Source organism: Lissotriton vulgaris, chromosome 2_2 (assembly GCF_964263255.1).
Source record: "Lissotriton vulgaris chromosome 2_2, aLisVul1.2, whole genome shotgun sequence".
Lineage (NCBI taxonomy): Eukaryota > Metazoa > Chordata > Amphibia > Caudata > Salamandridae > Lissotriton > Lissotriton vulgaris.
Genome location: NC_141688.1, coordinates 263,746,417 through 263,770,824, shown reverse-complemented (window position 1 = coordinate 263,770,824; position 24,408 = coordinate 263,746,417).

Genomic DNA, 24,408 nt, shown 5'->3' with positions numbered 1-24,408 from the left:
AATTCCACATAGGGAATTTTAAAGGGTGTCCTGCCATGAATAAACGTTGTGTTTTGTGCAAAAAAATAGGTCACTTTCAAAAGGTGTGCAGATTCCAAAAGAAATCTGTCAAAGTCAACTATGTAGATATGAATGATTGTTGCGACACCTTTGATAATCTAATGTTGATGGTAGAGTGCGATGATTCTGAACCTATTAAGGGACCTTTGTGTGAAGCCATAATTGACAATATTAAATTACAGGTAATGGCTGATTCTGGAGCTCCCATTACTATACTCAGGGACTCTACATTTTTTGATAAATGGGGAAAGGATGTGAAATTAAGTCAATCGGATGTTAATTCTAAAGCTTTCGGGGAGAAAGATATTGACATGTTAGGCTTTTTCTTAACAAGTGTAGAGGTTCTGGGAAGGTCCATTATTACAAAAGTCTACGTGGCCATTAAAGGAAAAGATATCGTGGGTTGGAAAGACCTCGCTAAAATGGGTCTATATCTTGTCCCAGGAGATGAAAACCCAATTAAAGTACGTGACTTTCCTATTTGCTTTATTGAGGATGCAAAAATTGATAGAACTGAATTGCTAAATGAGTTTAAAGATGTGTTCAGTAATAAAATTGGTTTGGTGACTGGCGCAGAACACAAAATTAGACTCATTCCCGGAGCATCACCTGTTTTTCATAAGGTTCGCCCTGTTCCCCTTAGTGTCAGGACAGAACTTAAAAAGATGCTTGAGGATCTTGTTAGGGACAAGATTATAGAACCTTCAGAATCCTCCCAATGGGTTGCGCCCATCGTTGTAGCACGCAAGAAAAATAATGAGATCAGGCTATGCGCAGACCTCAGGGGTCTCAATAAAAACATCAAAATCGATTGTCACCCTCTCCCCAAAATTCAAGAGCTGTTAGCAAACCTGGGCGGCGCTAGGTGGTTTTCATTGTTGGACTTAAAGTCCGCTTACCACCAGATTCCCTTGTCCAAGGATTCTCAAGAGTTAACAACCTTTGTGACCCCGTTTGGTGCTTTTAAGTTTCTGAGGCTTCCATTCGGGTTAGCTTCAGCAGCTAGTGTTTTCCAAAGGTTAATGGACTCTTTGTTTGGGGATCTGGTGGGGGTTCAAGCATACTTAGATGACATTTTGGTCTTTGCTAAAACAATGGATGAACACAATGTGCTGCTTAAAAAGGTTTTGTCCATTCTCGGCAGTAGGGGTATGACAGTCAGGGAAGACAAATGCAAGTTTGGAGTGTCTGAGTTAGAGTATTTGGGTCATTCAATTTCGAAATCTGGCATTAGACCAAAATTTTCTGTCGTTAGGGCTTTAATGGAAGCCAAACCTCCAAGTGATAAAGACACTCTACGTTCGTTTCTGGGCCTAGCCGAGTACTATGCCAGATTTATAGAAGGGTACGCTCAAGTGGTGGAACCTCTGAGGTTACTATTGAAGAAAGGTCAAAAGTTTGTTTGGACAAAAGAGTTGGATGAGACTTTTGCTAAAATCAAGGATTTAATTGTCTCTGCACGTTCCCTTCAGGCGTTTAGGGATAATTCTATGTGCATTATTGCAGTAGATGCAAGCATGAAAGGGCTTGGTGCCGTGCTGTGTCAACAGGTGGAGGGCAAAGAACACACGGTAGCTTTTGACTCTAGATCTTTGAAGGACTTTGAAAAGCACTACAGCACAATTGAAAGGGAGGCGTTAGCCTGTGTGTGGGCGGCCCAAAAGTTTAAAATGTATATCTGGGGCCGCAAGTTTGTAATGCTATCTGACCACAAACCCCTTTCATTTATTTTCAGCAAAATTTCTGGTACCAATAGCCTTTCTCCTAGGCTGACTAGATTGGTTTCTAAACTGCAGGAATTCAATTTCGAATTAAGGCACATCACGGGAGGTAAAAATTTCAGGGCAGATTGCTTGTCCAGGATGTTGATGGACAAAGATGATGAGGATGACTTGGTTGAAGAAGATGTGGAATGTGTCTCTATGGTGGATGCTGTGGAGGAGTGGAGTTCAGCCATTTCTGAAAAGGATTGGAAAGAAGCTAGTGAAATGGATGGTGTTTTGTCACAGGCTTTGGAGTTTTCGGCTAAAACTTGGCCAGATGTTAGGAATCTGTCTGGGGATCTAAAGAATTTCGCTCAGGTGGCAGAGGAACTCTCAGTCAAAGATGGAGTTTTGTTAAGAGGTGATAAGTTCGTTCCCCCCAGTGGTTTAAGGAACACGATTATCAAGTTAGCACACGAGGGTCACCTTGGTGTGACCAAGACTTGTATGAGGATCAAAGCTCATTATTGGTGGCCGGGTATTGACTCACAGGTTAGAACTACTGTAGACAGTTGTGAAGAATGTCTTTTGTCTGATAAACATTGGAAGACCCACCAGGCCCCTTTACAACTTTCTCAATTTCCGGGGATGGCTTGGGAGAAGGTGGCTTTAGATTTCTCTGGCCCATATAAAGTTCTTCCAGAAGGGAAGAGGTACCTTATCTTAGCAATCGATTATTTCTCTAAATGGATGTATTATAGGTTTGTAGAGGCTCCAGATTCAAATAATACCATTTCTTTTCTTGAAAGACTGTTCTTGTTGGAAGGAGCCCCTCGAACCTTGGTAACTGACAACGGGACCCATTTTGTCTCTGACAAGATGTGTAAATTTTTGAAAACACATGATGTGAAACAATTGAAGGTGGCACTTTATTCGCCCTCATCTAATGGTCTAGTGGAGCGTGGCAATAAAGTTTTGAAAGAGGGAATTCAGACAGCCATAGCATCTGGTGTGGATGTTTTTAAATTTTTGGAAAAGAAAATCTGGAACTATAACGTCTCACCGCATTGTACGACTCAAGTGTCCCCTTTTCAATTGTTGCGGGGAAGGGAATTTCATTCCCCTTTGTTTCCTGCTTGGTTAAGGAAAGTGGAGGGCGTTCAATTTCCTCCTGTTAGTGATAATGTGGACTTTGCAGTCAAACAGAAACAGGCTGTAATGAAGGAAAATTATGACAGGTCAAAATGTGTAAAAGATGTTCAAATGTTGGTGGGAGATTGGGTTATGATTAAGAAACCCTATAAGGTTGCAAAAGGCTTGTCCATGTTTTCAAGTCCTGTCCAAATTCTTAAAGTCAGTAAAAATGCAGTTTTTCTGGGGGACAAGGGTTGGTGGAACGTGAGACAGTTAGCGAAGTTGACCGCAGATCAAGCTGCCCTTATTTCTAGGAGGAAAAATTTATCCACTCAAGAGGGTTGCGATTGGTCTCATTGGCTCCAACCAAAAATGTTCCAAGCTTGTGATGAGCTGCCCTCTACAGTGCCTGTTACTTCTAATAATTCCTCCCCTGTTCATGATACTGTAGTTTCCCCTGCAGTTCCGTTTTGCAGTCGTAGTGGTCGCATTAGAAGACCTCCTGCAAGATACAACGAGTCTATATCCTTTTAGTTGTTTATTGTTTCTTTGTTTTCTTTTCTGTATTTGCATAAGGGGGAAGATAATGTAGTGTATTGTATCTTGGTCATTGGTCATTCTACTCTCGTGCTAGTTATTCTATTTAGTGTGCACATGCCTGTGCATGTGCACAGAATGTATTTATGTATTGATTTAAATGTGGAGTCGCTTTCTGAAGCCAGGTGTCCGTTGTGAGTCAGTTACCGCTTGGACTCCTGGCTGATGAGGCGCTCCTCCTGTGATTGGAAACCTGCAATAAACTTCGATTTGGAATACATTCCTTATCTCAAGAATTTCATTAAGGACTTATTGTCCTCTACACAGGGCCTTGGAGGAACTGGTGGATTGTTTGATCCTTCCCGATCCTGCATCCAGAGTGCCATCCCCTGACAGCTTGAAAGCTCTGACCCCCTGATAAGAGGAAATACACCCTGAAATCCCTGTGTGCGATCCTTCTTACTGAAATGTGGCCCATACCGTCAACCCCATGGCATATTTTGCCGCCATCTCCTCCCTATACCTTGTTACATAGGACACTTATCACTCAAAGAATTGGCTTATTGTGCCAATGTGAGTGCAAAAAGGAGGGGGGATCAGGGTATTTAGGGGAGATTTGTTAGAGGCAAAGCAGATATATACTGATCATTTGTAGTATGCAATTTTATGCGGGCCAAAGGTGCATGTGGTTTTGCAAATAAATGAAATTTGTTGAAAAAAATGTGGGCTCATCGGGGAATGCCGAGAATGTGTCTGGTTGCTGTGTTCTGTATGGTGTAAGGTCTCTGTAGGAGGTGTGAAGTGATTCCTACCTAGAGGGCGTTACCATAGTCTATTCGGGTGGTGATGAGGGTCTGTGTCACGGTGCATCTCGTCTGTGGGGGGGGGGGGGGCACTTGAAGAATTTATTTAGCATTCACAGAGTGAGGAAGCAGGTGGAGGTGATGGGGTTGTTATGTGATTTCATAGTGAGCTTGTTCTCAATGTTAATTCAGAAATTTCTGGCATTGTTGTAGGAATTGGGTGTAAATCCTAGGTCTTACGTCCCCCAGGAGTTGTAAAATGTATTGCTGCTGTTACGGAAGATCAGTGTTTATGTATTGTCTGTGTTAAGCTGCAGGCAGTTGATCTTCATCCGGTCAGTGACACTTCTCATGTATATGTAGAAGTTGCTTCTGGTGGTGGTGAGTCATCGCTGAGTGAGAGGATGAGTTGGGTGTTGCCTGCATAGGAAATTATGTTGAGACCGTGGTCTCTGATGTTGCTGGCTAGAGGTGTCATATATGCGTTGAAGATCTTTGGGCTGGGGTATGAACCCTGGAGACACTGAATATGACCTCCTGGGTTTGGAGGTGAAAGCTGGGAGTTCGATCCTCTGGGTTCTCCCGTTGAGGAAGCATGTGATCTATCTCAGTACATCCCCTTGGATGCCGATGTGGTGTAGTCTGTGGTGGGATACAGTGTCAAAGACTGGCGAGAGGTCAAGGAGAAGCAGAGCTGCTGTTTGTCCTTGGTTGAGGAGGGTTCAGATCAGTACTTAATTTGAGCCAATGTTTCCTGGTGCTCAGCACTGGCATTTAATTATCAACACTGGTGATTTTAATGAGCATCAGTTAAGGACACATACATTTTTGGTAGGCATGGGGAGATTAAGTGATTCACCGAGAATCACAGGATGTTGAGTTCATGCTGAGATTCGAACCTGATAACCCAGCGCCAAAGTCGGCAACTCTGGCTATTACGCCATATCCTCTCCTTGCTTTTAAGGTTAGTTATTGGCTCTATTTGAGGCAGCTCTAACAGGAGATATGGGCTGGTGCAAGCTGTCTCCGGGCGAAAGCTCTGACACTTGATTTTTGAACAAACTAACCACTGGTTCAGATTTCTTTGGTTTCTGAGATAAGGGTGGTTTCGTTCGGTGATTGCTGCAGAAGACGGATTGGGAGGTGTCTAGTTGCTGGTTCTGCTTCAGGTGAGTTGTGAGTTGCTTGTTGATGTTCTTTTCAAAATCTCAGAGGTGGGAGATGGACCAGGTGACTATATTGCCAGTGATGGCCTGAGCAGCCAGGCAATAGAGTTTTAGTCAACATGTGGAAAGCAGAAGAGAAGCCAAAATGGATAGCAATAAAAATAGGATTCGGCTCCTATTAGTAAAGGTATTGCAATTGTTTTTTATATATTTCCCTTTACAAAACTCAAAAGGAATTCACATTTCATCACTCATAAATTGCTGGTCACCCCAAAACCATGTTGTGCAACCCCAGACTCATTGGCCCACTGACCAATGAGATCGGAGTCTAGCCCACACTCTGACTCAAAAACTGCCTTGAAGTTCCAATGAGACTGGAACAACCCAGCAATTATTGACGATCACTGTATAATAATAATAATGATAGGCACAATTATAAAGCGCATGGGTACACTCGGCCAGTGTGTCCCCGCGCTGCGGTGCAGCTCCACAGATTTCCACACCTGGAGCGTCCCTCACTAACTATCCCGGGGGAAGAGATACATTTTAAATTTTTCCTAAAACAGCTCTCCTAGTCCTTCATCCGGAGACACAAGGGGAGTGCGTTCAAGTGCTGGGCAGCCAGCAGGCGAAAAGAGCGTCTGCCCATCCTAGCTCTCTTGATAGCGGGTACGCACATCAAACCCACCCCACCTGATCTCAGCTGGCGTGTAGGGGCATAGGGGGTGAGTAGCTCAGACAGATAAGAAGGAGCAGTCCCCTGCATGGTCTGATGACATACACACGGTGCCTTAAACAGGACCCTTTCCCTTATTGGCAAACAGTGGAGTGCATCCCGTGCTGCCTTCGCAGAGACGCTCCTCGGGCCCATCAGAACCATACGTGCTGCAGCGTTCTGCACCCCCTGGAGTCTGAGCATACATTTAGTTACTGCACCCAGATAAAGAATATTACCAAAATCCAGGCGTGATGTCACCAGGGCATGGACCATGGTCTTCCTGGTTGCAGTAGGCAGCATATTCAGGCTTTTGCGAAGGACCTTCAAGACTCCAAAACAGGCGCCTGCCACCCGCCTGGTTTGGTATTTAAAGGAAAGCTTTGTGTCTAACCACACCCCCACATTCTTTGCCTGAGCGCAATGAATGGGTGTAGTCTCCAAACTCTGGGGCCACCAAGCAGAAGACCATTCCGACGGGGCTCTCCCCACCACCAGCACCTCGGTCTTATTGCCATTCAACTTCAGGCAGTATAGCAGTTATCAATAGTATGTATTACTCTTTTGGTGTACAAATAATTTACATTATGGCTCGAAGAGGTAAAATAAAATCAGTTTTTCTATATTCCATAACTTAGCAATGTGCAGATTAAATCAGACCTAAATTCTACTTGGCTGGCCATTTAAAGTTTGCAAACAATTTGTTTTAATAACATGCTTCAGTAATTGCATTACTGCATCTGGCATCTGCAATATTACCGCAAATTTAGCATTAAATGTGGTTTAGCATGGAGAATATATCTTGTATTTAAAGGTGTGAATTTAACATCAGAGTTTTTTGCAGTTCTAACTGACTCGGATTCCCTATGAAATTAAATTATTTTATCACATTTACAACGCGTTAATTGCAGTTTACTCTAAATGGCAAGATTGTGTTAAATGCACAGGAATATTTTAAAGCACATTTAAGTCGAATATTACCACCCTACGCCCTCACTAGATGACGCCTTATTGTAACTAGTCATTTTACAAGCACTGCTTCTACTGTGTGAAACATCAAAAATGTAAATTAATCAAAATACATTTGTTGGTAGCCATATTTAAAAAAGCAACCGGTTGAAGAAAAAAAGTCCACACACCCTATAATTTCCACTAAATTGCCTAGCTACAGTAGTATTGAATATGAAAAAAATGGAAAGTGACTTACATTAACATCAGACGGGGATGCATCGACCCCAAAAACAGGCAATTTATAATTTTCAATTTGCATTGTCCTGATGCTCTAAAAACAATTTACTTTTGCAAAAATCAATATCAATTAAAGAAATAGATTAGTAGCAGCAAAAAGAACAGGTCCCAAAATCCTATAATTGCACAGGCTGCTGAAAAGGAAAGCAAGAAACGCAGCCAAAAAGCAATACTTGCCGTGAAGCACATCACCTGACCCACTAGAAATCAGTAATCATTGAATATGAGATTTGATTGTCCCACACAGTTTATTTAAACATCATTTGTTTTCCTGACTTCCTCTGCAGGGCCAGCAGTAAGTAAATAGAAGTGTTGTAATTATTACTGTAAATAAATGCAAAGGAAACAATTTCCTTTGGCAATTGGGACAGGCCTGGCCTAATAACAGCATTCGATAGAAAGGAGAAAGGCTTCGGACTAAAGGAAACATGGGACAGATTTACAAGCCCCTTGCGCCCCTTTTACGGCGCCGCTGCGTCACTTTTGTGACGCAGCGGCGGCACAAAAGATGCGCCATGGTGCGGGGTACTTACAACGTAACGCATCTGGGAGATGCGTCACAGTGTAAAGCCCAGCGCCAGAAGGAGGCGTTCCTGCGCAGGGGTGGGGGGCATTCCGGCGAAGGAACGCCTCCTAAAATTAGCTGAGTGATTTCACTCAGTCACTTTTGGACCCATGCTACATCAAAACCCTGCGCCTGCTTGAAGCAGGCGTAAGGATTGATGCAGCATTGTAACAATAGGGTCCCCCAGAACATTGCTGGAGCTGCGTCACGCTTGCAACGCGACTCCAGCTAGGCGCCACTTTTCCGGCACAGATGCGTCACGCATCTGTGCCATTTTTGCCCTATGGTGCGCCGCATTGTAAATGCAGCACATCCATGGTGGCGGATGCATGGCGCACAGTAACTGGCGCATCCCTGCTGATATGCAGGGATGCACCAGTTATTGTAAATCTGCCCCCCAGTACGCACCATTATGGTACGTCACACGCTTCATTACCTAGTACTTTTTTATCACGCCAGTCGAACCTCGACTGCAAGTAATATCGCTTTACTATGTACGTAGGGGAGACGGGGTGAAAACCCCTGCAGATGCGAGTCTGCGTGGTCTCTCCCACTCGTGCACCGCTATATAAAAGGCCAAGGGCAGGGCTGTTATGGCAGTCACCCACCGTATGCCGCAAATGGAACACCTGTGCCTCCGTCCATCATGTATACAGAACAATCCGCACACAACCCGGCCACAGATGGCCAGTACTTGGCAGCCACCCAGTTTTTACAGGCGACGATGCGGAGACCGCGCAGCTACGGTGGCCAACTGGCATGGGCGCAAATTCAAGATGGTGAGTGTTAAAATTCAGGACAAAGGGTCAATATGCAGGACAAAAATTAGGGGCAAAAGGTATGCTTTGCAGACACTTCAGTGGATGTCATGCACTAGTGTTTAAATAAATTAACAAGGAACATAAGTACAAGTCACTTCTCCTGCGCTGTCACTTTCTACTGCCCGGGCACTTCTCCTACTCCGTCGCCGCTCCTCCCCTGTCATGTCCTTGTACTGTTCCTGCCAGTTCACTGTTCCTATCCGTTCACCAATCCTGCTCATGCCTAATCACTGCTCCTGCCCCGTCACTTCTCCTGCCCCATCACTGCTCCTGCCTGTTAACTGCTCCTGCCCGTTCACTGCTCCTGTCCAGTCAGCACTCCTGCTCATGCTCGATCACTGCTCATGCCTCGTCACTTCCCCTGCCCCTCACTTCCCCTGCCCCCTCACTTCTCCTGCCCTGTCACTTCTCCTGCCCATCACTTCTGCTACCCCATCACCTCTCCTGCCCCATCACCACTCCTGCCCTGTCACTTCTCCTACCCGTCACTTCTCGTGCCCGCCGATTATCCTCCCTGGTCACCTCTCCTGCCCCATCACCTCTCCATCCCTGTCGTCTCTCTTTCCCTGTCACCTCTCCTGTCCCGTCACTTCACTTGCCCCGTCAGTTCTCCTGCCCTGTCACTTCTCCTGGCCTCTCACTTCTCCTGCCCCGTAACTTCTCCTGCCCGATCACTTCTCCAGCCCCGTTCAGTACTCCTGTCCATTCACCGCTCCTGACCGGTTACCGCTCCCGCTTATACCTAATTAGTGCTCCCACCCGGGTCACTTCTCCTGCCCTGTCACCTCTCCTGCCCCTTCACCTCTCCTGCCCCGTCACCTCTCCTGCCCGTCACTTCTCCTGACCCTCACTTTTCCTGCCTATCACCTCTCCTACCTGTCACTTCTCTTGCATGTCACTTCTCCTGCCCGGTCACCTCTCCTGCCCAATCACCTCTCCTTTCCTGTTGCCTCCCCTGTACCCTCACCGCTCCTGCCCCGTCTCTCTTCTTTTGCCCTATCACTTTTTCTGGCCCCTCACTTTTTCTGCCACATCACCGCTCCTGTCACTTAACTGCTCCTGTCCGGTCAGCACTCCTGCTCATGCCCCATCACCACTCCTGCCCCATCACTTCTCCTGTCCCATCACTTTTCCTGCCCCATTTACTGCTCCTATCCATTCACTGCTCCTGTCCGTTCACTACTCCTGCCCGGTTACCGCTCCTGGTCATGCCTAATCACCGTTCCTGCCCGTCACTTCTTCTGCCCTATCACTTCTCCTGCCCGGTCACCTCTCCTGCCCCATCACCTATCCTTTCCTGTTGCCTCTCCTGTCCCGTCACTGCTCCTACCCCGTCACCTCTCCTGCCCTGTCACTACTTCTTTCCGGTCACTTCTCCTGCCCGGTACTACTCCTGCCCGGTCACCTCTCCTGCCCCATCACCTCGCCTTTCCTGTCACCTCTTCTGTCCCGTCACGCCTCCTGCCCTGTTCACTCTGTGTACAACAATGACAAATTACACAATGTGGCAAATTCTCCACAGTCCTCTGTTTTGGGAAAGCACTTATGTAATCGCTAACTATGATGTCACTGGCACATGAATGCTAGAGGCAGACGGCGGGTGCATTGTCATTCGAAAGGGGATAATCAGCCTCAGTTGGAATGACAATGGGCCTGCCCACACTGTGCGGAAGCTCAGGGAGCTGCTGCTGCAGCCTCTGGAGTTCAACAGGGATGAGCGAGCTAGGACCTGAGAACTTTTAATCTCTTGGGGCTTCTCTCAGGGGAACAGCACAGCTCGCTGTAATTAATGTCCAAAATTACAGACAAAAGGCATCCGCAATAGGAATGATTACGGACAACGAACATCACACCAAAATGAAGGACGGTCTGTGAAATTTACGGACGGTTGGTCACCCAATTCGCAGCCCACGCTTCTACAATGCTTAGAAGGCACCCACTCTGGCCCAAAGCTTTCACATTCCAGCTGCTCAGCAGGAGCCTCAGGCCAGTAGTGCTTGTGCTTGTGGGAGAGTGCACTAGGCCAACTCACATGCTCAATAGCTGCTTTCTACAGTGGTAGTGTTATATATTCATAATTATTCCTTTTTGTATCTTTTCTGTGTGCAAAGAGTCTCGTGGTTGCAACCACAAGACTAGTTCTATGTATTGTGTTCTGGAATGCTTCCCTTCAGTCGTGAAGATTCCCTCAGCCTCATTCTGGACTAAGCATGGGCGAATTTTTCGAATCTGGCGTTCGCGAATTTGCGTATTTGCGAATTCGCAATCCGCAAAATCCGCAAACTCTCGCGAATTATTTTTTTTTGTGTTCGCAAGGGTTTCTGCCAGTTTGCGAGGGTTTTGTACCAGTTCGCAATTGCGAACTTACTTGTCGGCTCGCAACGGTCGCAACTTTGTTGTTTCTACGTCTGGTTCATCATCACAGGTACTAGCACCCTCTGTTTCACCACTGCTACCCTCTGGTTGACCCATGCCACCCTCTGGTACATCACTGCCACCCTCTGATTCATCACTGTAGATTATGGGAGGGGGAAGCAAGCACACCTGCCCTGCTTCAACTGACATGACTTAAATAATTTCTGGTTCATCACTGTAGATTATGGGGGGGAAAAGCAAGCTCACCTGCCCTGCTTCAACTGACATGAATTAATTTGGGGTTGATTAATGTGTCAGTGAATTTAAACTTCCTGTCTGGCACCAGCTTCCTTATCTGTAATTTGCTTTCTGTTGCAGTGCAATTTTTTTCCCAGGACCTTTGTGGCCTACTTGTAGCTATTCTATGAGCCTGCTGTGAGGGTCAGAGCAGGGTCATAGAATAGTTGCAAGTAGGCAACTGAACTCCGGAAGGGCCCCTCAGGAAGCACTACAGGGAATGGTTACTAATGATGAGTTTGAACTTTTGCACCTGCTGAGTGCTTTCAGTTTTGCTAAACTTGTTTTTCTCTGGGGCACTTCCTTCCTCCCAACCCCCCCGACCCTCCAAAATGGAGTCCTTGCAAAAAAAATTTGCAGGCAAATGTCAACCTGAGGAGTTATTCTGATAAAATTAATCATTTTCAGAAGGTTTATGCTGCTTGCTGGTGGATTTCTTGTGCAGAATTGCAAATTTTGTAATTTCGCAAGTGCGAGATTGTTGCTGCCCGCCGCATCTACATATTCGCAATTGTGAACTCTCGCGATGCGTCGCCAAACTCCCGCGGGATCCCGTAACAAGATACAAAATGGCGTAAATATTGAGAAAAACAACTCAGCAAACGCTGAATGGCGGTAAGTGAACGCCGTACGCCGCAATATTGTATCACCAAGCAACAAAAAATCCACTGCGTGCGAATTTGCAGATTTTCGGTAAATCCGCGAGAGTTCGCAGATTGCGAATTTACCGAAAATCCGCAAAATCCGCGAGCGGAATGGATTTTCCGCCCATGCTTATTCTGGACGTTGGCCTCTTCACGACTGGACGGCTCTGGTTGTGGGTGTAATGGATTTAAATACTAAACTACAATAAACCCGCGATCGAACCACCTACGAGACTCCGGTGCTTCATTTAACATCTTGGTGACAAACGGGAACATCCCTGCACCCACCGCCAGAAAGACAAGCTCTTCGAAAATCGGCCAGACTCACCGAGACACTGCTGTTCTTCATCCTCATTCATCCTGCCTTTGGCTCAACTCTCCACCTTCGACTTCATCGTCAAGTCGTATTTTGTGGCGTTATAATAAGCAATTTGAGTGGATGTTGTGACAGTTTGTCTCTCCCATGCGCATGAAAGCATTCATCATTAACAGCCTCTTGCTCGCGCTACATCACACGCGTTACCTCACAGTACAATAATTCAAGCCCACCGCCTGTCAAAAGTTACGCTTGACTGTAACCCTGACAACGGCGTCGGTCGGCCATTTTCAAGCCTCACAATCATTCAGTGATAGGCACGCTTTACTGCCTACCACGTTTATCTACCATAGCAAAGCATTTATAAAAGCAAAGCTTCTCTTCAGAGATAGGCACGCTTTACTGCCTACCATGTTTATTTACGCTGGAGCAAAGCATTTATAAATGCAAAGCTTCTCTTCAGCGATAGGCACCCTTTACTGCCTACCATGTTCTTCTACATTGCAACAAAGCATTTATAAATGCAAAGTTTCTCTTCAGCGATAGGCACCATTTATTGTCTACCACGTTTATCTACACTACAGCAAAGCATTTATAAATGCAAAGCTTTTCTTCAGTGATAGGCATGCTTTACTGTTTACCATGCTTCCTTACACTACAAGAAAGCATTTATGAATGCAAATTTTTTTCAGCGATAGGCACGCTTTATTTTTTCACTTGCCTGTCACTATTTAATTGTTTTTCAACGGGCAAAAACTGTTTATAATATTTTTCTTCTTATTTTATTACAACTGACTGACAAGCACATTTTTTTTCATCACAACCTTAGATACAAATAAAGTCGTTTTCACCATGGCTTCTTTTCAGCAGTTTCAAACACCAGCTCCATTTTTGCAGACTCCAGGCAAGCCTCATCTCATTTGGCGCAACTGGCTCAAAGGTTTTGAGAACTATTTGGTAGCCATTGACGCCCCTAAATATGTTCCTCCTCGCAAGGTTACTATTCTTTATAGTTGCCTAGGAGTTGCGGCTCAACACGTTTTTGAGAATCTCCCTCATATTCCTTCTCCTTCTGGCGATTCTGGTGACAATTGGAACGCTTATCAAGAAGCCATTGCTCGACTCAATAAACAATATGACGATGAACCCAGTATTGTTTTGGAACGACATAATTTTTTCAAACGTAAACAAAGTATAGATGAGAGTGTGGAAGACTATATTGCTCAACTCAGAATTCTGGCCTCTACCTGCGATTTTGGTGCAAGTACAGATGCTTCTATCAGAGACCAGTTCATTTTTGCGTGTTTTTCTAAAAACATTCAGGAACGTTTGTTGAGTTGTAAAAATACCTCCTTGTCTGAAACAATAGATATCGCAAAAGGGATTGAACGTGCAACTAATTCCTCATGATCACTACACTAGTCATGATTCTGGGAACTTTAATGATTCAGATTTGTCTTTTCCCAATTTTAAAAGGATAACTTATTCAATTCTTTTCCAAACTTATTTAAGGATAAGGTTGGTACAGTTCTGGGTTTTAAGCATGAAATTCGACTTAAACTCAATGCTCAACTCGTTATTCACAAGGTTCGTTCTTTTCCATTGAGTGCAAGAGATGAAATGAAGAAGGTTTTGAAAAATGTATGTGATGAAGGAATCATTGCACCTTGTGATTCATCCAAATGGGTTTCCCCAATAGTTTTAGTTCGCAAAAAATCTGGGGAGGTGAGATTGTGTGCTGATTTACGCTCACTGAATAATAATATCATTGTGGATTGCCATCCGCTACCTAAAATTCATGACCTATTGGCTAATTTGGGTGGGGCTAAATTTTGCTCCCTCCTGGAGCTTAGGTCTGCCTATCACCAAATTCCTTTATCTCCTAAGTCTCAAGAATTAACAACTTTTAATACGCCCTTTGTCGTAATTTGACAGTGATCAGGTTAGCGTTCAGCTTTGCTACACGAATTTCCTCTCATCTTGACCATGATATTCGGAGGAAATTTTAGGAACGCTGGTGTCCATTTTATATGAATGCGCTGCCTCGTGGTCAGCATGCCCTTTTGTCCTTCCTCTGTACCACTGACCACCTAACTTGCCCGGCAACAGGCTATTTTTAGTACTGGTCAAGCTTGCACATGTGTAGTTAAACCCTCTGTACTAGTGGACAGTCATTACTTAGGAATGTTCCCCAAACTGACCAGTAGTGTTATAACTCCTCCCATGAGTTGGCTGTGTTCCAAAAATTTCCTTATGTCAAGTCAAGTCAAGTCAATTAATTTATATAGCGCGCTACATACCCAGAGGGTCTCAAGGCGCTTGAAGAAGGGTGGGGAATTACATGTCGAATATCCAGGTTTTAAGTTGCTTTCTGAATGCTATGTGCTTCTGAGTGAGGCGAAGGCGTATGGGGAGTGAGTTCCAGGTTTTAGCCGCTAGGTAGGAGAAGGATCTTCCTCCCATGGTGGTTTTGTTGATGCGAGGTACAGCTGCAAGGGCTTGGTTGGAAGAGCGAAGCTGGCGGGAGGGGGTGTAGAAGGAAAGTCGTGTGTTGAGGCATTCGGGTCCAAGTTCGTAAAGTGCTTTTTGTGCGTGGGTTAGGAGGCGGAATGTTATCCTCTTATTGACGGGGAGCCAGTGGAGGTTTTTCAGGTGACCAGAGATGTGGTCTTTACGCGGGATGTCTAGTATGAGTCTGGCTGATGCGTTCTGGATGCATTGGAGTTTTTTCTGAAGTTTTGCGGTGGTACCGGCGTATAGGATGTTTCCGTAGTCCAGGCGGCTTGTAACCAGTGCGTGGGTGACCGTTTTTCTAGTTTCGGTGGGGATCCAGCGAAATGTTTTTTTGAGCATGCGAAGAATGTTGAAGCAAGATGATGAAACGGCGTTGACTTGTCTGGTCATCGAGAGTGAGGAGTCCAGGATGACACCCAGGTTCCGTGCGTGGTCCGTCGGGAAAGGTGCTTTTCCAAGGGCCTCTGGCCACCAAGAGTTGTCCCAGGCGGAGGGGGAGGTACCTAAGATAAGGAATTCTGTTTTGTCTGAATTTAGTTTCAGACGGCTGTGCTTCATCCACTCGGCTACTTCTTTCATTCCTTCGTGTAGGTAGGTTTTGGCGGCTTTAGGGTCTTTGGTGAGTGAGAGGATCAGTTGAGTGTCATCAGCATAGGAGATGATGTTGAGGTTGTGTTGGCGTGCGATGGCAGCGAGGGGGCTCATGTATACGTTGAAGAGGGTGGGGCTGAGTGAAGATCCTTGTGGCACGCCGCAAATGACTTCAGTGGCCTCTGATTTGAATGGTGGGAGGCAGACTCTCTGAGTTCCTCCGGCCAGGAACGAGGTGATCCATTCCAGTGCTTTTCCTTGGATTCCGATGTTTCTGAGGCGTTGTAACAGAGTGCTATGACAGACTGTGTCGAAGGCTGCGGAGAGGTCGAGGAGGATGAGGGCGACTGTGTCTCCATTGTCCAGTAGGGTTCGAATGTCGTCTGTTGCTGCGATGAGTGCAGTCTCAGTACTGTGTTTGGCTCGGAAGCCGGACTGTGAGGAGTCGAGGGATTTGTTGGTTTCGAGGAAGGCGGCAAGCTGGTTGTTGACAGCTTTCTCAATGACTTTTGCCGGGAATGGAAGGAGCGAGATGGGGCGGTAGTTTTTGAGTTCGGTGGGGTCAGCTGTGGGTTTTTTCAGAAGGGCGGTGAGTTTGGCATGTTTCCAGCTTTCCGGGAAGGTGGCGGAGTTGAAGGAGCAGTTGATGATGTCTCGGAGGTGTGGTGCTATGATGGAGTCTGCTTTGTTGAAGATGTGGTGAGGGCATGGGTCTGTTGGGGATCCTGAGTGGATAGAGTTCATCAGGCGGATGGTGTCCTCAGTGGAAATTGGATTCCAATCATTAAGGATGTTCAAGGGGGGTGAAGGTACGGCAGAAGGTTGGGTGGGTTGGTCTTCGGGTTGGTTGTCGAAGCTGTTGTGGATGTCTGCGATTTTGTCGTGGAAGAACGAAGCTAGGGAGTCGCAAAGGGTTTGAGATGGAGTGATGTCGTTGGAGTTGGCAGTGGGGTTGGTAAACTCTTTGACAATGTTGAATAATTCCTTGCTGTTGTGGGCGTTGTTGTCTAGTCGGTCTTTGAATGCGGTTTTCTTGGCAGTCCGGATCAGTTGGTGGTGTATGCGGGTGGCGTTTTTGAAGGCGTCCCTGGTGCTGGAGTTTGGGTCTTTTTTCCAGGCCTTCTCAAGGGAGCGACAGAGTTTCTTGGATTTTTTAAGATCATCGTTGAACCGGGGGCGTTTTGCTGCCAAGTTTGATTTGACGTTTTTTCAGAGGTGCTAGGTTGTCGGCGCTGTTGGTTAGCCAGTGAGTGAGGTTAATGGCTGCTTGGTTGGGGTTCGAAGAGTGGGCAGGGGGGTTTTGAAGAAGCGATGAGGAGATCTGGTCGATGGTGATTTTGTTCTAGTTTCTTCGCAGAGTAGGTTGAGGATGGTTGTGGGTTGTGGTCTTTTTGTAGACAAAGTGAACGCAGCTGTGGTCCGTCCAATGAAGAACTGTGGTGTGACTGAAGGAGATATGTTTGCTGGAGGTGAAGATAGGGTCGAGTGTGTGACCTGCGTAGTGAGTGGGGGTATTAACAGAAGGGTGGTGGCGTTGTTGTCGTTGCTCTTTTCCAGGTGAAAATTGCGGTCTCCCAATAGAATGTAGACCTTGGAGGGGAGGGCGTGTGGGGTGATAAAGTCAGTGATGTCTTCCCTGAATTGTGCACGGGGTCCTGGTGGCCTGTAGAGGAGGGTTCCTCTGAGTGTGGTCTTGGGGTCGGTGTGGATCTGGAAGTGAAGGTGTTCGGCGCTAGCGAGGTTGACGTCTGAGCTGGTTGAGATGCGGATGGAATTCTTATGAACGATAGCGATGCCTCCTCCTGTTTGTTTGGTGCGGTCTTTTCGGATGATCTTGTAGCCTTCCGGGATGGCAATGGTGATGTCTGGGGCTGAGGAGGCGTTCATCCATGTTTCTGTTAGGAAGGCGACGTTCGGAGAGATGGTGTCTAGTAGATTCCAAAGGTCGATGGCGTGTCTGTGGACCGAGCGGGTGTTGAGCAGGATGCATTTTAGGTGGTTGGTGTCAGATCTCTGTTTGGTGTTAGTGGGTGAGGAGTTGGTCTTGGTGCTGTCATACTTGCAGGAGTTGCATGTGAAGGGTCCATGGGTGTGTCTAGGAGCGGCTTGGGTGCAGTTGGGGAGTCGACCGGGGTTTAGGGCTGAGAGGGTGGAGGCGTCGTATGTGATGCGGGTGGGGTGGGTGGGACGGGGGCCAGGGGTCTGGCGCTGGGCGCGGTCCAGGCGCGGACGGGCGTAGACGGGCTTACCTTTGGTGCACCTTTGGAGCGACTGGGGCGCGATCGCTGCACGTAAACGCTGCACGATTGTTCAGCTGTCATTAATGGAGGGCGGCTGGGAGGCGGGAGCGTGGGGGGAGGGACGGGCTGAAGGCACAACCAAATGACAATACGTAGAAAAACAAAACCCAAAGGCTAACACGCCGATATTAGGGCACAGGAAGAGAAAATAAAGGTTATGGAAATGCTATTTAAAACACTTCCGTGGGCACAGTTAAGCACACAGGCACCAATTACGAGTCAAGAGTTAACATAGGCAGACACACGGCACAATCAATAAAAGTACAGCAGTGCGAGGCGCTTGTGGAGGAGAGCAGCGCTACGATACCCAGAGGCTGCAGGAGGCAAGGGGGAGCAACAAACTGAGCAAATGTGTTCCGCCTACTCTTTTTATTACTGTAAAACTGTATAAAAGAGCCCTCGCACCGATGTTCGGTGTGATACTTCTTGCATTGCCGAAGGGTGCTGTAGGAATGTACCACCACCCCATGGGTTCCTAATAAACTTGTCTTTTGCATTTCTAGTTTCCGTGCCAACTTCTGTTTTATGGTGTCAAGCAGTTTCGCAGAATATGTAGGTCTGGAGAACCCGATACCATAAATTGGCGACCACGAAGGGACTCATCGGCGACTCGGATGCCCGAAGGAGAGGTCGTGACAAAGGATTGGAAACTCGCCATGGACGCGTACGCTGCCACTGAGTGACCCGAGTCTTGGCACCCACGGTGTTTTCTTCCTTTCCTTCTGATCTGACCTTCCAGGTGGCGCCGGTCCTCGACTGAGATCCTGATCGTTCGAGTTGTCGTACAGTGCCTGTTTGGCTGATTCGATTAAGGAACTTGGCAGTTGGAAGCTGGATACTTGAGAATTTGGTAAGCTTGTGATTGGTAAGATAGTCTACGGACGCTTACTGTGGCTTTTTGGATTTGTTTTGAGTTAGCTAACATTTGGTACTATGATTTGAGTTATATGTGCAGTGCACTTCACATGGATAGGCAATGTAGAGATATTTCTCTAAATTTGTATTTGTTTGAACGGCACACCTTGTGTGAAGTATAGTAAGTGCTATTTTTTGTAATATCGCGTTTCCGTGATATTTTGACATGCCTGTTTTAGGCACACTTCGAGGAATGTGCTGTCTTGGAGGAGGTACCAGTTATCGATTAAATGAATCTCAGCCGGCTCCACCAGAGGGGACACCTAATCGTGAAATGTACGTTAAATTTGGCCTTACCCCTATTATGTACAGTACATTGTGGCACAAGTATGCTAAATCCGATCATGAATTGCAATGGCCACTACATGGGTCGTTTGATTTACGAAAAGTTCAGTATGTGGAGCAATGTTTGTTTCAGAGCAGGTCTAGACAGGATATGTTTGATTGTGTACGTATGTGGGAGAAAGCGGTGCATGAGCGAATGAAGCGTGAACAAGCCTTGGCGGACAAAGAGCAGCGAAAGGCTGCTTGTGATAAAGCTTTACAGCTGGAGGAAAAAGAGTTGCAGGAAAAGAAAGAGAGGGAGGCACGGGAAAGTAATTTGCAAATGAATGGTCAATTTCCTATTCGACGTCCTCTTTATCCGGTCCTTACTAATGAATCTGATGATTTTTCATTATTAGACCGTTGCCCGCCTCCTACAGCCCCGGCTGAGGATTCGGACAGAGACGATCATGGGGGTAGTCGTAGTAGGCTAAGTGCTGGCCGAACTGCGGAATTGCGTAGTTTTGCTCGAAAACTTAATCTTAAGTCGATAACTATTTCAGAGATTGATGACCACATGCGTGGTCTGAGCAAGAACGATTGTATTTCTTGAGCCATTTTGGAGACGAAGTTGTAGAAGATTTAGAAAGTATTCAACTGATTTGGAGCCTAAGGATATATCAGTTAGTCGTGAGAATATGCGTAAAGGTCTTTTTGTTCTTACAGATGCGGATTCGTTTTTTCAACGGTTGGTCCAGCTACGGGATGAGGCGTCAAGATTACGGGAGGCGAAAAAGGCTTCAGATGCGCCCGCGTCGTGATCGACGGAAAAATCCAAAGAGTGTCCTATCTTTGGAGCAGATAAGAGTTCTACAGTCCATGTTATGCCTATGCGTGAAGCTACACCTTTATATGTCCCTCCTAAAGGGCAAGGTACAGATAATGACAAATTGTCTGTGGATGCAAAGGGTTATTTTATATATAACTGGGTTTATATACTGTGGAACAGAACAGATGTTATGGCACTAAAGGCTGCTCTGCCTAACCCTCGTAAGAATCCGGCAGCTTTCTATGAAGGAGTGGAAGGAGCTATTTCTTCTTGTGTTATGACATTAGTTGATATTGATCTTTCTTTGGGTTAATATTGCCTCCCGATATGTGGAGGGCGATTCGTAAGTTCGATGATCAAGCGATCCTGGGGGCGGATTGAAAAACTTTAGCTCAAGCTGATTTAGATGGGGAGCCCGCGTGTAAGCCATGTCAATTAATTTTAGATCTCCCAGCGGCTATTTTGAATAAGTTAAAAACGCTTGTTCCACCTAAAAAGATTGATTGGACCATGATAGCCTCTTGTAAGCAAAAGGCGGATGAGTCGGTTTCTGACTTCTTCTCACGTTTTGAGGAAGCATTTCATGATTACAGTGGGCAATTATTAACAGAGGACACGGGTAGGCATTTATTCGTTGACAAGTATGTAGCAAATCTCCTGCCGGAAATTGCAAAACGTTTAAAGACCAGCGACCCCTGCTTCTTTATTGACTATGGCTCAGTATTATGAACAACAGGAATTGGAGGCTAAAGAAAGTACTGATAAGAAAGCGAAGGAATTAAAGATGAAAGTGATGTTGGCTCAGGTTTATGATATACAGCCGAGAGGGAATGATAGAGGTAGGCGTGGATTGTACGGAACGTCGTCTGTTAGTACCGACATTTCTGAGGATCAGTGTGCATACTGTAAACAGTTTGGACATTGGGCCTCAGACTGTCCGGTGCTTCGAGAACAACGTAATCAGCGTGGTCGAGGAGGTGGAAGGACACGGAATAGTTATTCAGGAGTGAGGGGTGGAGCGAGTGATCATGGTAGGTTTGAAGCGAGGGGTCGTGGTCAGGCTGATAGTAATGCTTTTGATCGACGGAATCAGTATCAAATAGCTGAGGGTGAGTTTATTGAGTCCCAGGATTATGTACATGCATAGGATTGCGTAGGATGGGGTGTGGAATCGGTTGAAGTTCCAGTAGATCATAGAGGTCCATATGTATCAGCGGACGTTTTGGGTTCTACTGATCATTTCCTGGTTGATACAGGAGCTATTCGTAGTGCTCTGTCTAAACACTTGGTTCCAAGGGCTCCCCTGTCTGGCGAAATGATTACATCGATAGGGTTCGATGGAACACCCTCTCTTAGCCCATTGTCACAACCCCTTACATTTTACATTGACAAATTTCTTGATCCGTGCCCGTTTTTGTTGTCACCAAACACCCCAGACAATATTATGGGAATAGATATGCTTAAATATTTTCAAGCAACAATACGCTGCGCTCCTGAAGGGGTGCGGGTTATTTTGAATGACAATTACCCAGATGTAGAGAGATTGTGCCCCATGCAAGAGATTGAGGCGTTAGCCTCTCTCCCAAAAACGTTATGGGCAACTTCAGACATGGATGTTGGACAGATGATTATCCCTCCCATTCGCATCACTGTGAAGGAGGGATCGTCTCTGCCTCGTGTAACACAGTATAAAATATCCAGGGAAGGTGAAGTTACTTTAACGCATATTGTACATGATTAGATTATTGCAGGCATGGTAGAGGAAGTTCCCTATAATGTTGCAATAGGCCTATTCTGCCGATTTTAAAGAAAGATACTGATGACAAAATCTATCGGTTTAATATTGATTTGAGAGAAATTAACAAGATAGTAGTGCCCCAATACCCAGTGGTGTCTGATATTACCACCCTACTTACTTTGATTCCCCCCACAGCCACTAAGTTCACATTGATAGACCTGAAAAATGCTTTCTTTTCCATTCCCATCTATCCTGATAGCCGATATCTGTTTGGCTTCACATTAAATAATAAATCATATAGATTTTGTCGAGTTCCTCAAGGTTATACTGAAAGTCCTAGCATTTATAGCCAGGCCCTAAAAAGACAGCTTGATTCTTTTGATTTACAGTCTGGAGTGGCTCTCATTCAATATGTTGATGATATTTTACTTGCAGCAGACACGCAGGAGCAATGTGAGGAGAGTAGTCTTGCTTTGCTTTCTTTTCTTGCCCACAATAATCACAAGGTTTCGAGGAAAAAGCTCCAATATTGTAGACCAAAGGTGACCTACATCGGTCATCTTTTGTCTAAGGAGGGACGTGCATTGACATCTGATCGAATCCAAGCGACACCAGTCTCCCGCACTCAGAGAGATATTTGTGCTTTCATAGGTTTAACGTCTTTTTGTAGGCAGAGAATAATGGGGTTTTCACACATTATAAAACCAAAACTACACCGATTGCCCTTGAATGGACAGATGAATGTCAGAATGCTTTTGAACAATTGAGACAAGCCCTTTGTTCTGCACCAGTACTAGGTACACCAGATTATACGAAGATTTTTACATTATATGTACACGAGAAGGATGGGTGTGCATTGTCAGTCCTAGTGCAGACACACAGGGATAAACAGAGACCGTGTGCGTATTTCTCGGCAGTACTTGACCCTGTAGCACGAGGATTACCTGGGTGTTTTCGAGCAGTCGCAGCAACAGCAGTTGCTATACGACAGAGTGAGGGAATAGTTTTGTCACATAAATTGTTGGCGTTAGTTCCCCATGCGGTAGATGCTCTGTTAAACCAAACAAAGACCCAGTACTTAACGAGTGCACGTTTAACAGGATATGAGCTAACGCTATTGGCGCCACATATCACACTAAAGAGATGTGCTACTCTGAACCCTGCTACTTTATTGCCGTATCCAGTTGCTGAGGGCCAGGAGGAAGAACACCATGATTGTGTTTTCCTGACTGAAGAACAAACAAAGGGTCGTATTGATTTACAGGATACGCCGCTTCCAGATGTAGATGGAGAACTGTGGGTTGATGGATCGTGTTTAAGGTTGCCAGATGGTACAACGTCTGCAGCATATGCGATCACGACACTTAAGACAGTGGTAGAAGCAGCACGAATACCACAGAAATCAGCCCAAGCAGCGGAATTGATAGCCTTAACAAGAGCATGTGAATTAAGTGCTGGTTTATGTGTGAACATCTACACTGATAGCCGGTACGCCTTTGGAGTAGCGCACGATTTTGGCCTACTCTGGCGAGAGCGAGGGTTTTTGACTTCACACGGAGTGCACAATATGCATGGAGTACTAGTGCGTGATCTCCTGAATGCGCTACTATGTCCAAAGAAAATGGCGATAATTAAATGCAGTGCATATAAGAAAGTGACAGACAAAGTAGGAGAAGGAAACGCTTTTGCAGATTACATAGCGAGGGAGACTGCGATGTTACAAAATGCTTCGCCAATGTATGTGGTGAAGTCGCAGGCTGAGGGATGGCATGATGCTAGAGAGGAGATACTAGACATTCAGAAATCAGTGTCTGAAGCAGAACTCGCAACCTGGGCAACGGAAGGAGTGTTGGACGATGAGGGTTGTTGGAGAAGCAAAGATATGGAGAGATGGCAATTGCCTGCAGCTAACTTGCAAGCAATGGTTCAAATGACACATGGATCGGCACATGTTGGAGCTCTCGCAATTACTAAATTGCTCACACGAGTTTGGGAGCATCCTGAGATTGTCAATACGGCCAGAAGAGTAGTACAGACCTGTTTGATATGCTTGCAGTACAATCCAGCTAAAGGGACGTATACTCCAAAAGGAGAGTTTGTTCCACCTACTGCACCATTCGAAGTACTGCAAATGGATTACATCCAGCTTGAGCGTTGCAATAACCTTAAGTATGTCTTTGTGGTGGTGTGTGCTTTCAGCAAGTGGATTGAGGCCTACCCCACGAAGGATAATACAGCGCTGACAACAGCTAAGGTTTTTCTCAAAGAGTACTTCCCGCGCTATGTGGTTTGTAAATTTCTGTGGAGTGATAATGGTCCTCATTTTGTTGGGAAAATTGTGGAATACGTCATGAAGGGATTGGGAATTCAGCAAAAATTTCATGCTGTATTCCATCCGCAGTCAGCAGGTCTGGTGGAAAGGTATAATGCTACTCTGAAACTGAAGCTAGCAAAGATTGTGGCATCTACGTTTTTGAAATGGCCAGATGCTCTGCCTCTAGCATTGCTATCTATTAGATCAGTGCCCCATTCCCGAACTGGCCTCACACCCTATGAAGTGGTGTTTGGAAGGCCTATGAATATATTGGGAGATCCTAAGCCTCGGTTGTTACATGATGTGCCTTGTATAATGATGAACGATTAACAAATGATTTACTTTCTATTCATCAACAGGTTCGAGAAGCGATCCCCGACAATTCCATTGGAGGGGCTCATAAACTTCGTCCTGGTGACCACGTGATGATCCGGTCCTTTGGGAGAACCAGCAGCTTGGAGCCGAGGTGGCGTGGCCCTGAGCAAGTGTTGCTGGCCACTCGGACGGCTGTGCGAGTCACGAATAAGAAGCGGTGGGTGCATTCTACACATTGTCGTCGTGTCTCTCCGGATCTGGTGA